The sequence below is a fragment of the Tursiops truncatus genome, chromosome 7, assembly GCF_011762595.2.
Source record: "Tursiops truncatus isolate mTurTru1 chromosome 7, mTurTru1.mat.Y, whole genome shotgun sequence".
Taxonomy (NCBI): Eukaryota; Metazoa; Chordata; class Mammalia; order Artiodactyla; family Delphinidae; genus Tursiops; species Tursiops truncatus.
The window spans coordinates 49,092,651-49,108,534 of record NC_047040.1 but is presented as its reverse complement, the minus strand read 5'-3'; the positions used below and the strand labels follow the sequence as shown (position 1 = coordinate 49,108,534).

General features: G+C 35.6%; 1 long non-coding RNA gene across 1 annotated transcript in view; it reads left to right on the top strand.

The window, feature by feature from the left end:
- The window catches only part of LOC141279069 (uncharacterized), a 384,583-nt gene that overhangs the window by 249,536 nt on the left and 119,163 nt on the right, over nucleotides 1–15,884 (top strand). The window contains exon 3 of the long non-coding RNA XR_012332821.1: nucleotides 3,171–3,229. This is a non-coding gene — a long non-coding RNA (uncharacterized lncRNA). The remainder of the gene's footprint in view (nucleotides 1–3,170; nucleotides 3,230–15,884) is intronic.

The window sequence follows — 15,884 nt, the reverse complement described above, 5'->3', positions numbered from 1 at the left end:
GTCCAGCAGGGAGAACTACTCCAGGTTAAAGATCTCAGAAAATGCCTCTCTTTTTATTTATTTTTTCTTTTGATACATGATTTAGTAATGCCTTTGTGTATATGAATTATCTTTTTTTTCTGATGGCAAGAATAAGAATTATGGAGTTAGGCTACAAGGAAGAGTTCAGTTAACTATGAGACAGAAACAGTATACAATATGTATATTTGAGAACTTCAAAATTGTAATCAATAAGTTTATATAGAGGAGATAGAGTATCAAGTGGAATCAGTTTTTATGGTTCTTCACAACTAATTAGTCAATGTAAAGAAAATTTAATAAAATGTAAAAAAATATAACTTTCTTCAGGTGATTAAAAACAGGTTGATACTAAATAAGCAGAATTAATTAAACTTTTGAATCTATTATGTTAGACATCCCTTTTCACTCTTAAATATATTTTAATCATGTTTACATAAGTAACTATCTTAATACAAAATTGAATAGAAAATCAGCTGTACAATATAATAAAAAGGCATTTTCTCTAAACTGTTAGAATGATATAAAGCTTTAGTATAAAACATTATTTGTTGCTTGATTTCCTATACATTATATTCTTGTGAATGAAACAAAATTAAGTAACTGAAATAAATAGTATCAAAAGGTTACAAATTTAAACTAAAATTTTAGAAAATTACTTCATATATTTATAATGGGTTTTGAATAAATTAGGGAACTTTGAAACATCTAATTAATTTTCATATTTATTCTTATAGCTTTCTCCTCAATTCATTAGACAATCATGGGAGGAGTAAAGAAGTCCTCTAGCAAATGTGAATCTTAAAAGAATCCAGTGTTTTGAAGCCTACTGCTTGTGTCATTGAATCATTTTATAGAATGTAAAAGACAAACAAGAGAACAATTTGAGATCAGTGACTTCCACAAGTAACAGATGTGTTTTGAAAATAATACATGTTTTTAAAAAGTACCTTCTTAAAACAGAGAAAGGCACATAGATAAATGCTGTAAAACTAGATATACTCTGCATAATAGATATATAATTGCATGGGGTTTCAAAAATGTCACCTCCAAAATCCTGTGATATAATTTTTATTTTTCTCATTTTAAATATTAGAAGTTAAGTAGTGTGCCCAAATTTATATACCTAATAAGTAGTGAAGCTGATGAATCTAAGTCTGACTCCTCTTTTAGAGGTATTTACATATTTATTTTTAATAGACTTCATCTTTTAGAGCAGTTTTAAGTTCACAGTAAAATTGAGTAGAAAAACCAGAGTTTCCATATGACCCACTGCTCCCATATGTGCATAGACACCCCATTACCACTAGAGTGATACATCTGTTACAATCAATGAACCTGCATTAACACATCATCACCACTCCACTTTACAATGGAATTCACTCTTGGTGTTGTACATTCCACAGGTTTACACAAACATATGTGATGTGTATCCACCATTATAGTATCATAATGAGTATTTTCAGGGCCTAAACATCTTCTGTGCTCTGCCTATTTTTCCCTCTCTACCCTCACTCCCCAACTCATGGCAACCACTGATCTTTTACTGTTTCTACAGTTTTGCTTTTTCCAGAATGTCATATAGTTGGAATCATACAATATGTAGCCTTTTCAGATTGGCATTTTCACTTAGTAATGTGCATTTAAGTTTCCTCCACTACTTTTCATGGCTTGATAGTTCATTTCTTTTTAGTGCTGAATAGTGTTCCATTGTCTGTATGTACCACAATTCATTTATTCATTCACTCACTGAATGACATCTCAGCTGTTTCCAAGTTTTGGCAACTATGAATACAACTACTATACACATGTGTGCAAGCTTTTGTGTGGATGTAAGTTTTCAGCTGCTTTGGGTAAATACCAAGGAGCGTGACCACTGGATGGTATTGTAATAGTATGTTTAGTTTTGTAAGAAACTGCCAAACTATCTTCCAAAGTAGCTGTATCATTTTGCAGTCCCACCAAAATAAATGAGAGTCCCCGTTGCCCCACACCCTAACCAGCATGTGGTATTGTCAGTGTTGTGGATTTTGTCCATTCAGGTATGTAGTGGTATCTTATTGTTTTAATCTGATGACATATGATGTGGAGCATATTATCAAATGATTATTTGCCATCTGTATATATTCTTAGGTGAGGTGTCTGTTAAGGTCTTTGGCTCATTTCTTTAGGTTTTTTGTTTCCTTATTGTTGAATTTTAAGAGTTTTTCGTATATTTTGAATAGTAATCTTTTTTTTTTTTTTTTTTTTTTGCGGTACACGGGCCTCTCACTGTTGTGGCCTCTCCCATTGCGGAGCACAGGCTCCAGACGCGCAGGCTCAGCGGCCATGGCTCACGGGCCTAGCCGCTCCGTGGCATGTGGGATCTTCCCGGACCGGGGCACAAACCCATGTCCCCTGCATTGGCAGGCGGACTCTTAACCACTGCGCCACCAGGGAAGCCCTGAATAGTAGTCTTTTATCAGATGTCTTTTGCAAATACAGTTGACCCTTGAACAATGCAGGGATTGGAATGCCAACCCTCCATGCATTTGAATATCTGTGTATAACTTTACAGGTGGCCTTTTGTATCCACAGCTCTGCATCCACAGATTTAAACAACCATGGATCATGTATTGCTGTAGCATGTATCTAAGTGAAAAAAAAAATCCAAGTATAAGTGGACCCATGTAGTTCAAACCCGTGTTGTTCAAGGGCTCACTGTATTTTCTCCCATGACTTACTTATAGATAACTCTAGAATTTATTTCTCCTTGCTTCAAATGCTTTGAAAAAAACAAGCAAACAACTCTGAAATAACATAATATCACCTGTTGATTTTGATTACCTTGCAATTTCCACTTACTGGGTCTCTGTGTTAGTTTCCCATTGCTGCTGTAGCAAATTACTTATAGACTTTGTGGCATAAAACAATACAAATTTACTCCTTTACATTTCTGGAGGTTGGAAGTCCAGAATGAGTCTCATAGGGCTTAAGTCAAGGTATTGATTTCTGGATGTGCTGGGAGATAATCTATTTACATAACTTTTTGGACTTCTGAATGTTACCTGAATTCCATAGCTTGTGGCTCCCTGTTATCAATACTTCAATCTCCTGCTCCTGTAGTCACATCTCTTACTACTCACTCTGATCTCCTGCCTCTCTCTTAAAAGGAAACTTGTGATTACATTGAGTCCACCTGGATACATCAGAATACTCTCCCCATCTCAAGGTCTGTACCTTAACTATATTTGCAAAATCCCTTTTGCCATATGAAATAACTTTCACAAGATTGGGATGTGAACATCTTTTGAGGGGGTTCATTTTATTTGTTTATTCATTCATTTTTTATTAATTTTTTTTGGAGTATAGTTGCTTTACAATGTTCTATTAGTTTCTGCTGTGCAGCAAAGTGAATCAGTTATACTAGCGGTCCCCAACCTTTTGGCACCAGGGACTGGTTTCGTGGAAGACAATTTTTCCATGGACGGGAGCATGGGGGACTGTTCAGGTGGTAATGTGAGTGATGGGGAGTGGCAGATGAAGCTTCGCTCGCTCACCCCCCACTCATCTCCTGCTGCATGGACCGGTTCCTAACAGGCCATGGACCAGTAGTGGTCCATGGCCTACAGGTTGGGGACCCCTGAGTTATCCGTATACCTGTATCCAATCTTTTTTAGATTTTCTCCCGACTTCGGTCACCACAGAGCATTGAGTAGAGTTCCCTGTGCTATACAGTAGTTTCTTATTAGTTTCTCATCTATTTTACACATAGTAGTGTATATATGTCAATCCCAATCTCCCAATTCATCCCACCCACCCACCCCTTCCTGAGGAGGTTCATTTTAAAAGTCTCCTCTGTGGTAACAGAGACTCAGACTACATGATTAAATCTAGAGAAGTGTAATAGTGGCAAACTTGGCCGGTTTTGTCATGGGACATGCTTTTCCTGCATGTTATACTAAGAGAGAGGTCATTCATCCTTAACCAAGAAGTAATGCCAGTGTCTGAAGCAAAAGTCACAGTTTTGGCCATGTAGTGTCAGAGACGTTAGACACAGAGGCGTGCCCTGACACAGGGAAAGAAGTGACAGAGAACACATTAAGGGATGTATGGGTTTCTTAAGAGTCCTACTGAGTGAAGAACTGTGGCCAGTATTTTTTTTAATCTTGTAATAACAGATCTTAACATTTTCTTTTAACATTTTACTTCATTAGAGTTTAATGTATTGTTACAAGTAGAGTATCAACAGGTTTTTTTTTTACTCATTAAATTTTCTATGGCCGCTTAATTATAGGAAAATTAAGTGTTTTGAAGAAATAATCAACAAATTATCATTTTATTTACCTGTCAAAATGATTAGTTCATTTCTTAGAAATTATTAATTATGTCAACTGAACCTTCTGAATACATTCTGCTAGCTGCATATGGGCTAATTTATTACAGCAGGAATCATTTAGAGTTGTCATGGAACTTATGTTAATTACTCACAACTTTGATGTTCTTTATGAAAAATAAATTGCTTTTGTCCATTCTGTTGCTTTTTGACTTAACACATTATTTACAGAAGCTCATTATACAATAATTTTTCTAGTAATATAATTCAAATCCTAATGCATTTTTATTCCTCCAGCAACTTTTTAACTCTTAGCTCAAAGTAAATGGGTCCACCATAAAAACACACCTTTATTTAAGCAATCTTTCACATTGCCAACTATTTCTGATCAGTAAGTCAGTCACCTGTTTCATCTTGTGGTTAATAGCTTTATCACTCATATATTTTTATAAATACTGATGAGAATATGCCCCACATAGGTAAGTAGAATATAAGGAATATATTGGACTTGGTATATGAGAAGAAAATTCATGTTTAAAATACAGAGCTTTAGTGTTTTATAAATAGCAACTGGGGTACAGGTAAGCTCAATATTCTGCCAAGTGTCCCTGGCAGAGAATTAGTCAATGTCAACTCATTTTGAAGTTTAGATGAAATCCCTTGTAGTATATGGATTTTCATACTACAGGGTATTTGACCTTTTATATCTGAAAATATCCTTCAAATGTCTGAATTTCTAGCAAGTTGTCTAAAGGACTGAGCAGTACAAACTGGAAAAAATAATCCCTTAAATTAATTGCTTTTCCAGGGCATTCTGATTACTCTAGGGAAGTTTTCCGATAACGTTGTTACAAGGTCCTTTAATCTAGATTGGATCTCTCTAACTTTAATGTGCATACAGACCACCTAGGGACCATGTTAAAGAACAGAGTCCAATTTAGTAGGTCTGGAGTGGGACCCGAGAGCCTATATTCCTAACAAGTTCTCAGATGATCCCAGTGTTGCTGGCCTGAGGGCATTTCTAGCCTGTAGTCAATGTGAGCATTGCATCTCAGACCCTAATGGGCTGGCTCATGGGTGCTGATGTTACATCTCTAAAAATTCTTCTGTAATTGGTCTGTGGCAAGCCCTGGGCATTGAGATTTTTAAAATTAATTCAGGTGATATAATGGGTTGAGGAACAGTGCTGAAGAGCAAAGCAATGATTTAGAATGTTTTACAAAACTTTTGAGAAATTTTGATGCCTGAAATTATAAAGTTCATCTACTTCAGGGCTCTGGAGGCCTGGAACCTATATACCTTTAATGGTTGCCATGCAAACAAGAATACCTCTAAAGCCGAAGTACAGTCTTGAAATAAAAGCGCACTTTAGGCAAATAATACTTTTAATTGAGACAAATTGACCCTTAGGATCAAGTTATTAATGTTCATTTTCCCTTCTCTATCACTACCAGACATCAGTGGGTGGCTCAGTATAAGAGTAGCAAATGAATACTTTGTGTGGTAATAACCACTAAATCTGATTATTTCTTAAAACCATTTACACAACTTTACCTGTGATTTAGTCATCTCCTTGGAGTGCAATTTTAAACTGTTGGCTCTCTTGGTTTGGAAACCTGTATGTGGTTTATGACCCAGTTAGTTTAACTTGATTCTTTCCCTATGTACCCAATTAGCAATTACAATTTTCAAAGCCCAAAGGGAGAAGATGTGTGTTCTTTGTAGAGAATCAAAGTCATTAAATACAAAATCACAAAGACAAAAACAAAATGAAAATAAAACCAACTTATCATTAGTCATTTCAGAAAACCTACTGTAACACTGTTGGTTACATTATTCTAAGTTTTTTTTTTTTTTTTATATAGCAAGTTCATCTATGTTTACAAATTCTATATTTGACAATGTCAGTTGACAGTGAAATGCTTAATTTTGTCCTTAATACAACTTCCTTTCCCTTTCCCTTTCCCTTCTCTTATCTAAGTGATCTTTTTATTTCCTCCCTCCAGGAAACTGAGACTTTATCATGCTTCTCCTGCTCCAAGCCCTATTTTCAGGTTAATTATAAAATTCCTACATATAAAGTATTCCAGCTAGAGACTGTTACACCTTCTTGTAGTAGTAGAATCCAATACCTTTCAAACTTAAGCCAAACAAATTATTTTAATGAGTATAAACTCAGGCATCACTAAGGGCCATGGAAACCATCTGGTATAGAGTGAACTTTTAGCATTATTAATCTCATACTTAATCTATACACTTAGCTGGACCCAGCTGTGGTCCATATTTAACACACTGTGTTATTTAGGGGAAAACTTGCATATTACCATTCTGACTGAGCTCTCTATTTTTCAGTCCCAGGCTTTGCCCCTTCTCCCAAAATAAAAATGTGCAACTGGGCAGCCTCTGTCTCAGGGTACCTGGAGCAGACTCTAGAAAATGAACACTAAGAGAAATGGGGTAACAGGTATATTGGTTTGCTGTGGCTGCCATAAAAATGTAGCACAGACTAGATGACTTAAGAGAAATTATTCCCAGTGAATTTAAGTTCTTACTTCATCGTGAAAGAATTCGGAGACAAAGTGATAGGTAAGAAATGGATTTATTAAGAGAGAGATATACTCCACAGACAGACTGAGGGCCAGCTTAGAAGGTGAGAGACCATGAAATATGGTGTGGTTAGTTTCTATGGGCTGGGTAATTTCACAGGCTAATGAGTGGGAGGATGATTCCAACTATTTTGGGGAAGGGGTGGGGATTTCCAGGAATTAGGCCACCACCCACTTTTTGGCCCTTTATGGCACTGGTGGGTGTGTCATTTAGCATGCTAATGTATTACAATGAGCATATAATGAGTCTCAAGGCCTACCGGAAGTCGAATCTTCTGCCATCTTGGACCTAGTTGGTTCTAAACAGCCTTTGTCATGTCCTATGGCTATATCATTCTTTTAAAGGTTGTGACCTGCCCTCTCGCCTCCTGTTTCAAAATTGTCTCATAATTCTGGAGGCTGGAGGTCCAAGATCAAACTGTTGGCAGGGATGATTTCTTCTGAAAGCTGTGAGGAAGTGTCTGTTCCATGCCTCTCCTTGTTTCTGATGGTTTGCCAGGTGTTCCTTGGTTTGTAGATGCATGTGTGTGTCTGTCTCCAAATTTCTTCTTTTCACAAAGACAGCAGTCATTTTGTTAGGGCCTACCCGATGACCTCATTTTAAATTGATTACCTCTATAAAAACCCTGTTTCCAAACACGGTCACATTCTGTGGTACTAGAGGGTAGGACTTCAAGATGCAACTTTTGGAGGGACATATTTCAAACCATAACACAAAGCAAAGTAATTGGGGTCATCTGCTCCTAAGGATTAGCTGGGTGAAAATTCAGTTATGACAGCAAAAGGAAACCGAGAATCCCTGGTTTTATTAGGAAAACTACATATACCTGACTTCCACTAGCACCTTGGTCAAAAAGATTCATTATTAACACTCATCAAAAATGCACTATATGGTAGGTATTCTTCCAAGTGCTTTTCATCATCTGTTCCACATAGTCACATTAGGAGCTTATTGTGAAGTGGAGGAAACAGACACAGAGAAGTTAAGTAATTTGCTCAGGGTCACAGAGTAGGAGGCAGGGCCAAAGTTCAAACCCAGAGAATCTGATCCTAGAGGCTCCATTCTTAGCCACAATGGGAGACTGTTGTGTACTGACTTGCATCCACAGGGAGGAGACTCATTGTTGACTGAGCAATGAATGACTAGTTTCAAAAGTTTCCTGCTAGAGTTCACGGTCCATTATTTTGATAGGAATTGTTTCCTACTGTTTAACAAGGACTATATATTGAACACTAATGAAATCTTCTTTTCAGTTCAATGTATATGGCATAGATTTTGTTCGATTTATTTTGGACCCTCAATTATGTCAATGAATTACATTGAAAGAAAAATGTGAATAACCTGAAGAGTCCGACAAAAAACACTACGTAAAAAAAGTCATAAAAAAAGGATCCTGTTGTTTTGAATTAAAAAATGCATTAAAGTTGAGAGGGTGAAAACAAAGATATTTAGTCTCTTTAGAGAATATAGGTAATTGTGAAATTAGTGAAAGGGGAATTTAACCCTTTTCCTTTGCAGTGAGGGCAGCAAACTCAAGGCAAGGGTACAATACCAAGAAGGATATTTGCTGGTTATGAGAAGAATTATTCTCCTTGCTACACTGGCACTATTTTCCTCCCTAATATCTATAATTTCCATGGAATCAGTCATGTAGAGATCAGTTAAGGGGGCCACAGCACACACGGTAAAGAGAGATTTGAAACTATTTCTTCAGAGGCAGGGAAGCTCAAGACGGAATAACAGATGAGTTTCTAATGAAAGGGAGTTGGGAATTACCTAATTAGTGCTTTTCCGCAGAGGCAGCAAATGTGACACTAGAGCCCTTTGGGAGTTGAAGATTGCAAAGAAGGGAAAACATGCAGCTTTGGGTAGCAAGCCTAGTAAGAAACATGAAAAGGAAAATAGCCCAAGTAGCAAAATAATTACGTAAATCCATAGAGTATTAATAACTATTCCTTTATCTTGTCCCAAGTGGTTCATTCTTTTCTCTGTCTCTTAAACAACATTCATTATAAACATTTATGTTAATTCCTGAGTGGTAGTGGTGGTGTTCTATTTTACACTTACTCAGGTCTAATAGCTTGCATTAGAACCTGGGCTCATGGCATCACAGTGGTGAGAAAAGGTCAGAAGCACAGTCTGGAAAAGGAAAAAAAAAAAATTAATGGATAAAGTATGGGGATCAGGGGAGGAAGACAGCTCAGTGTTAGGTAGATAAGCTGGTAACAAACTACACAAAGGAAGGTTCAGGTTAGGCAGAAGGTCACAGATCATGCAAGTGCATAAGAACCATGTGTTGGAAAATCCTGCAAGTAGAGCAAACGTCTTTGTCAAGTATTCAGGCAAAGAGAAACCTGAAGATCTGTCAGCAATAAAGGAGCAAGGAAAGCAGCAGGAGAAAACAAGCACTCACCATTAACAAGAAGAGCCTTGATAAGTGAGTCAAAGGCCTACTCTAGCCCAGTACTTGGATTTATTTCCTGTGGATCAGGAGCTAATCTACAAGAATAGCTGGCCTAAGGCTTGTAGGTAGAGAGAATTAAAAACGTTACATTAGTAAAACACTCGAGACAAAATATCTGTTTGCAAACTTTTAAAAAAATAAATAGAACACATTCTTTCTCATATATTAGGCTCTTAAACTTTATCCAAAGGTTTGACTGAGTAGTTTCAAAAGGCAATGTGTAATTAGACATTTGTTTTATAGGAAACATATTCTCAATCAAAAAATTGAAATGTAAGATAAATAAGACTCCATTCATTTCATTTTGGCTGTTTCCCCTAGTGGACCCTGGAAGCAGCATGTTACCTGTTGGGTAGCTCTTTTCAGCCTAAACCATCCCGTGGTACTCAGTTCAGGGTTCACTGGAGCTATGTTCATTTTTCTATACACTATATTCAGTCACCAGGATGTTGTGTCACTAAAGTGAGAAACTAATAATTGCAACCTGCTGTATAAGGAGTATAGAAACCTGAGGGCAATTTTGTAAAGCCAAAGTGTCTATGGATTCTGATTCTAATAATAGAAAATTGTAAGGCCTTCAGAGAGTGGGAATCTGGAGTTGAGAATTTTTTTCACAATCTGGTATCAACATAACTCTCCAATCTGATCATTGGTTATTCATTTAATTAATTCAACAATAACCAGTGCTCTTACAGAAACAAAACTGACATCTTGCCCTGTTGCTATTAAGGGTGAGCATACACATCATACCCCACAGTTAGGAAGATATTGCACTTTGTTCCCTGAAACGAACAAAAACTACAACAACAAAAAATCAGTCATTGTGTCTTACTCTCACTCCAAAAGAAATGACACCTTGGCATTTCCATGGGTTGCTAACAAAACACATGTATCCCTGACTTTTCAGGGAAAATATTAATAATGTTAATATCTAAAGAGAGATAATGATCTTCATGTGTATAATAATCATGTGAGAAAATTCTTGTGTCCACCCATGAACTGGCAAGCTATAGACTGCAATATTGATGATATTGTGTTTCTTGTCCTTTAAACAGCTAGTGTATTTAAAAAAGTATTTGGTAAGTCAGTTTCTTATTGTAAATTTTTTTATGAATGCTTTGTTTTTTCTGATACTGTGACTTTCTTGAATATTATTCCTTCTCCTGGATTCTCTGCCAATGATCCATACTTTCTTACCTCTGTGTCGATTTATACTGTTAACTTTTCCTGGAGTTTTCTTCCTCTGCTTTTCAGTTAAGCAAACTCCTATCCTTTCTTCATGGCCCAGATTAAATCTTGCCACTTTACCTCCTTCTAATATGTTCCAGTACTATTTTGTTAAACCTACATTATCTTATGACTACTCAGTTATTAATTTTTATTAATGTTTCTTTTTGATTTGACATTTGCATATATTATGAAATGATCACCATGATAAGTCTAGAAACTATCTGTCCCCATACAAAGTTATTACAGTATTATTGACCATAGTCTTTATGATGCATATTTTATCCCATGGCTTATTTATCTTATAACTGGAGGTTTGTACCTCTTAATCCCTTTCACTTATTCCCCCCCCCCCACCCCGACCACCACCCCAGCAACCACTAGTTTGTTCTCTGGATCTATGAATCTGTTTTCATCTTGCTTCTTTTTTGTTTTTTAGATTCCACATATAAGTGATGTCATATGGTGTTTGTCTTTCTCTGTCTGATTTATGTCACTTAGCATAATACCGTCTAGAAACACCCATGTTTCACAAACGACAAGATTTCTTTTTTTATGGCTAAGTGATATCCCATTGTATGTATATACCACATTTCTTCATCCATTCATCTGTCAGTGGGTGCTTAGTTTGCTTCCATATCTTGACTATTGTAAATAATGCTACAGTGAACATTGGAGTGCATATACCTTTTCAAATCAGTGCTTTTGTTTTCTTTGATCTAATACTCAGAAGTGAAATTGCTCAACCATATGATAATTTTATTTTTAATTTTGGGGTAACCTCCATACAGTTTTTCATAGTGGCTACAATAATTTACAATTCTACCAATAGTGCAAGAGTGTTTCCTTTTCCTCATCAATACTTGTTACCTGTCTTTTTGATGATAGCCATTTTGACAGGTGTGAGGTGATAATGTGTTTTTTTTTTAATTAGGCTTACATTATATATGGCAACATTACTTTTTTTAAAAAATATTTATTTATTTATGGCTGCATTGGGTCTTTGTTGCTGTGCACAACGCAGGCTCTAGGCACGCAGGCTTCAGTAGTTGCAGCACATGGGCTCATTAGGTGTGGCTCGCAGGCTCAGCATTTGAGGTGCACAGGCTTAGTTGCTCCACAGCATGTGGGATCTTCCTGGATCAGAGCTCGAACCCATGTACCCTGCATTTGCAGGCAGATTCCTAACTACTGCGCCACCAGGGAAGTCCCTCAATGTGGTTTTCATTTGCTTTTCCCTGATGATTAGTAATGTTGAACATCTTTTCATGAGTCTGTTGGCCATCTGTATGTCTTCTTCTTTGGAAAAATGTCTATTCAGATCCTCCACCCATTTTTTAATTAGGTTGTTTGTTTTTTTGATGTTGAGATATATGAGTTCTTTGTATATTTTGGATATTAACCCCTTATCAGATATATTGTTTGCAAATACATTTTCCATTCAGTAGAATGTACTTTCATTTTGTTAATAGTGACTTTTGCTGTGCAAAAACTTTTAACTTTGATGTAGTCTCATTGGTTTATTTTTGCTTTTGTTTCCCTTGCCTGAAAAGACATACCCAAAAACATATTGCTAAGACCAATGTCAAAGAGTGTACTGCTTATGTTTTCTTCCAGCTTCATTCTTTTGCATGTAGAAAATATTTAGTTTTTCCCAACACCATTTATTAAACAGACTGTCTTTTCCCCATTGAATATTCTTGCCTCCTTTGTCATAGATTAACTGACCGTATATGTGTGGGATTATTTCTGGGCCTCTCTATTCTGTTCTGTTGATCTATGTATCTGTCTTTATGCTAGAACTAGACTGTTTTGATTACTGAGCTTTGTAGGATAGTTTGAGATCAGGGAATATGACACTTCTAGCTTTGTTTTTCCTTCTCAAGATGGCTTTGGCTGTTCAGGGTCTTTTGTGTGTCCATACAAATTTTTGAGTTCTTTGTTCTAGTTCTGTGAAAAATGCCATGGGTATTTTGATAGGGATTGCATTGAATCTGTAGATTGCATTGGCCTTGTAGTATGGCCTTTTAAACTATGTTCTTCCAGTACATAAGCATGGCATATATTTCCATTTGTTTGTGTCTTCTTCAGTTTTTTTCATCAGTGTCTTGTAGTTTTCAGAGTATAAGTCTTTTACATACTGGGTTAAATTTATTTCTAGGTATTTTATTCTTTCTTATGCAATTTGTGAATGGGATTATTTTCTTAGTTTCTTCTCTGATAGTTCATTTTTTGCATATACAAACACAACAAATTTCTGTATATTAATTTTGTATCCTGCAACTTTACTGAATTTATTTATTAGTTCTAATAAATTTTGTTGGTTTAGGATTTTCTATATATAGTATCATGTCATCTGCAAACAGTGAATATTAACTTATTTCCTTTCCAGTTTGGATTTGTTTTATTTCTTCTTCCTGTCTGATTGCTGTGGCTAGGACTTCTAATACTGTGTTGAATAGAAATGGTGAGAGTGGGCATCCTTGTCTTGTTCCTTATCTTAGAGGAAATGCTTTCACCTTGTCACAATTGGGTATAACATTGGAGTAGGTTTGGCATATATAACTTTTATTACATTGAAGTATATTCCCTCCATGCCCATTTTTTGAGAATTTTTATTGTAAATGGATGTTGAAGTTTTCACAAGTTTTCTGGCATCTATTGAGGTGATCATAAGTTTTTTACACTTCACTTTTTAATGTGGTATACCACCTTGATTGATTTGTGAATACTGAACCTTCTGTGCATCCCTGGGCTAACTCCCACTTGATCGTGGTGGATGATCATTTTACTGTGTTGTTAAATTTTGTTTGCTAATATATTTTTTAACATCTTTATTGGAGTATAATTGCTTTACAATGCTGTGTTAGTTTCTGCTGTATAACAAAGTGAATCAGCTATATATACACATATCCCTATAACTCCTCTCTCTTGCGTCTCCCTCCCACGCTCCCTATCCCACTCCTCTAGGTGGTCACAAAGCACTGAGCTGATCTCCCTGTGCTATTTGGCTGCTTCCCACTAGCTATCGATTTTACATTTTGGTAGTGTATATATGTCCATACCACTCTCTCACTTCGTCCCAGCTTACCCTTCCCACTCCCTGTGTCCTCAAGTCCATTCTCTATGTCTGTGTCTTTATTCCTGTCCTGCCCCTAGGTTCTTCAGAACCATCTTTTCTTTTTAGAGTCCATATATATGTGTTATGTTTGCTAATATTTTGTTGAGGATTTTTGCATCTATCTTCATCAATGATATTGGCATGTAATTTTCCTTTATTCTTGTGTTTTTGTCTGGCTTTGGTATCAGGATAATACTGATTTCATAGAATGAGTTTGAAAATGTTCCTTCCTCTTCAATTTTTTGGAATAGTTTGAGAAGGATAGTTGTTAACTCTTCTTTAAATGTTTGATAGAATTTTCTTTTGATGCCCTCTGATCCTTAACTTTGTTTGTTGGAGGTTTTGATTACTGATTAATTTCATTACTGGTAATCAACCTGTTCATATTTTGTATTGCTTCTAATTCAATCTTGGGAGATTGTATGTTTCTAGGAGTTTAATCATTGCTTCTATGTCGTCCACTTTTTTGGCCTACAGTTTTTCGTAATTTCTTATGATCCCATGTATTTCTGTGGTGATAGTTGTAACTTCTTTCTCATTTCTGATTTTATTTATTTAAGCCCTCTTTTCTTCTTGATGAGTCTGGCTATAGGTTTATAAATTTTGTTTATATTTTCAAAATACCAATTCTTATTTCTTTGATCTTTCCCATTATTTTTTAGTTTCTATTTCATTTACTTTCACTTTGACCTCTATTTCTTTCCTTTTACTAACTTTGGGTTTTGTTTTTTCTTCTTTTGCTAGTTCCTTCAGGTGTAAGTTTAGATTATTTATTTGGGATTTTTCTTGTTTGCTGAAGTAGGCTTAATAACTATAAACTTCTCCCTTAGAATTGCTTTTGCTGTAGATTTTGGGTCATTGTGTTTCCATTTTCATTTGTTTCAAAGTAATTTTTAATTTGTTCTTTGATTTATTAAGTGACTCTTTTGTTGTTTAGTAGCATTATTTAGACTCAGTGTGTTTGTGTTTTTTGTAGTTTTTTCTTGTAGTTGATTTTTAGTCTCACACTATTGTGGTTGGAAAAGATCTTGATATGATTTCAATATTCTTAAATTTACCAAGACTTGTTTTGTGGCCTAGAATGGATTTATTCTGAAGAATATTCCATGGGCACTTGCAATCAATGTGTATTCTGCTGTTTGCAAATGGAATGCTCTGTATATATCTATTAAATCAATCTGATCTAATGTATCATATAAGGCCAGTGTTTGCTTATTGAGCTTCTGTCTGGATTATCTGTCCATTGATCTAAGTTGAGTTTTAAAGTCCCCTACTATTATCATATCATTGGCAATTTCTCTCTTTATGTATGTTAATATCTGCTTTATATATTTAGGTGCTCCTATGTTGGGTTCATATATATTTATATTCTTGTTTTATTGATCCCTTTATTATTGTATAATGTCCTCCTTTGTCTCTTGTTACAGTCTTTGTTTTAAGGTCTATTTTGTCTGATATAAGTATTGCTACCCCAGCTTTCTTTACATTTCCATTTGCATGGAATACCATTTTCCATCCCTCACTTTCAGTCTGTGTGTGTCTTTAGATCTGAAGTGAGTCTCTTGTAGACATATGTTGATGGTCTCCTAAGTTCAAATGCATTCTAATAACCCCCCCACCAAAGTTTAATGTTTTGATGTCATATTTTTACATCTTTCTTTGGTATCCTCTAGCTATTTATTGTAAATTAAATGATTTTACTACTTCTGTTTTTTAACATTCCAAATAGCTTTATACATGGTTGATCTACTAAATTTATTGTGTGTTTGCCTTTACCAGTGAGATTTTTCATTTTGTAATTTTCATATCCTACTTGTGGTCTTGTCTTTTCTGCTTAGAGAAGTCCCTTTAACAGTTCTTGAAAAATCAGTTTAGTGGTGCTGAACTCTTAGCTTTTGCTTGTCTGTAAAACTCTTCCTGTATCTCTTTTTCAAATCCGAATGATAACCTTGCCAGGTAGAGTATTATTGGTTGTCATTTTTTAATTTTCATCACTTTGAATATATTGTGACATTACTTTTAGTCTGCAGAGTTTCTGCTGAAAAGTAAGGTGACAGTCTTATGGGAGTTCCCTGTACATAACTAGTTACTTTACTCTTCCTGCTTTTGAATTTCTCTCTTTAACTTTAACT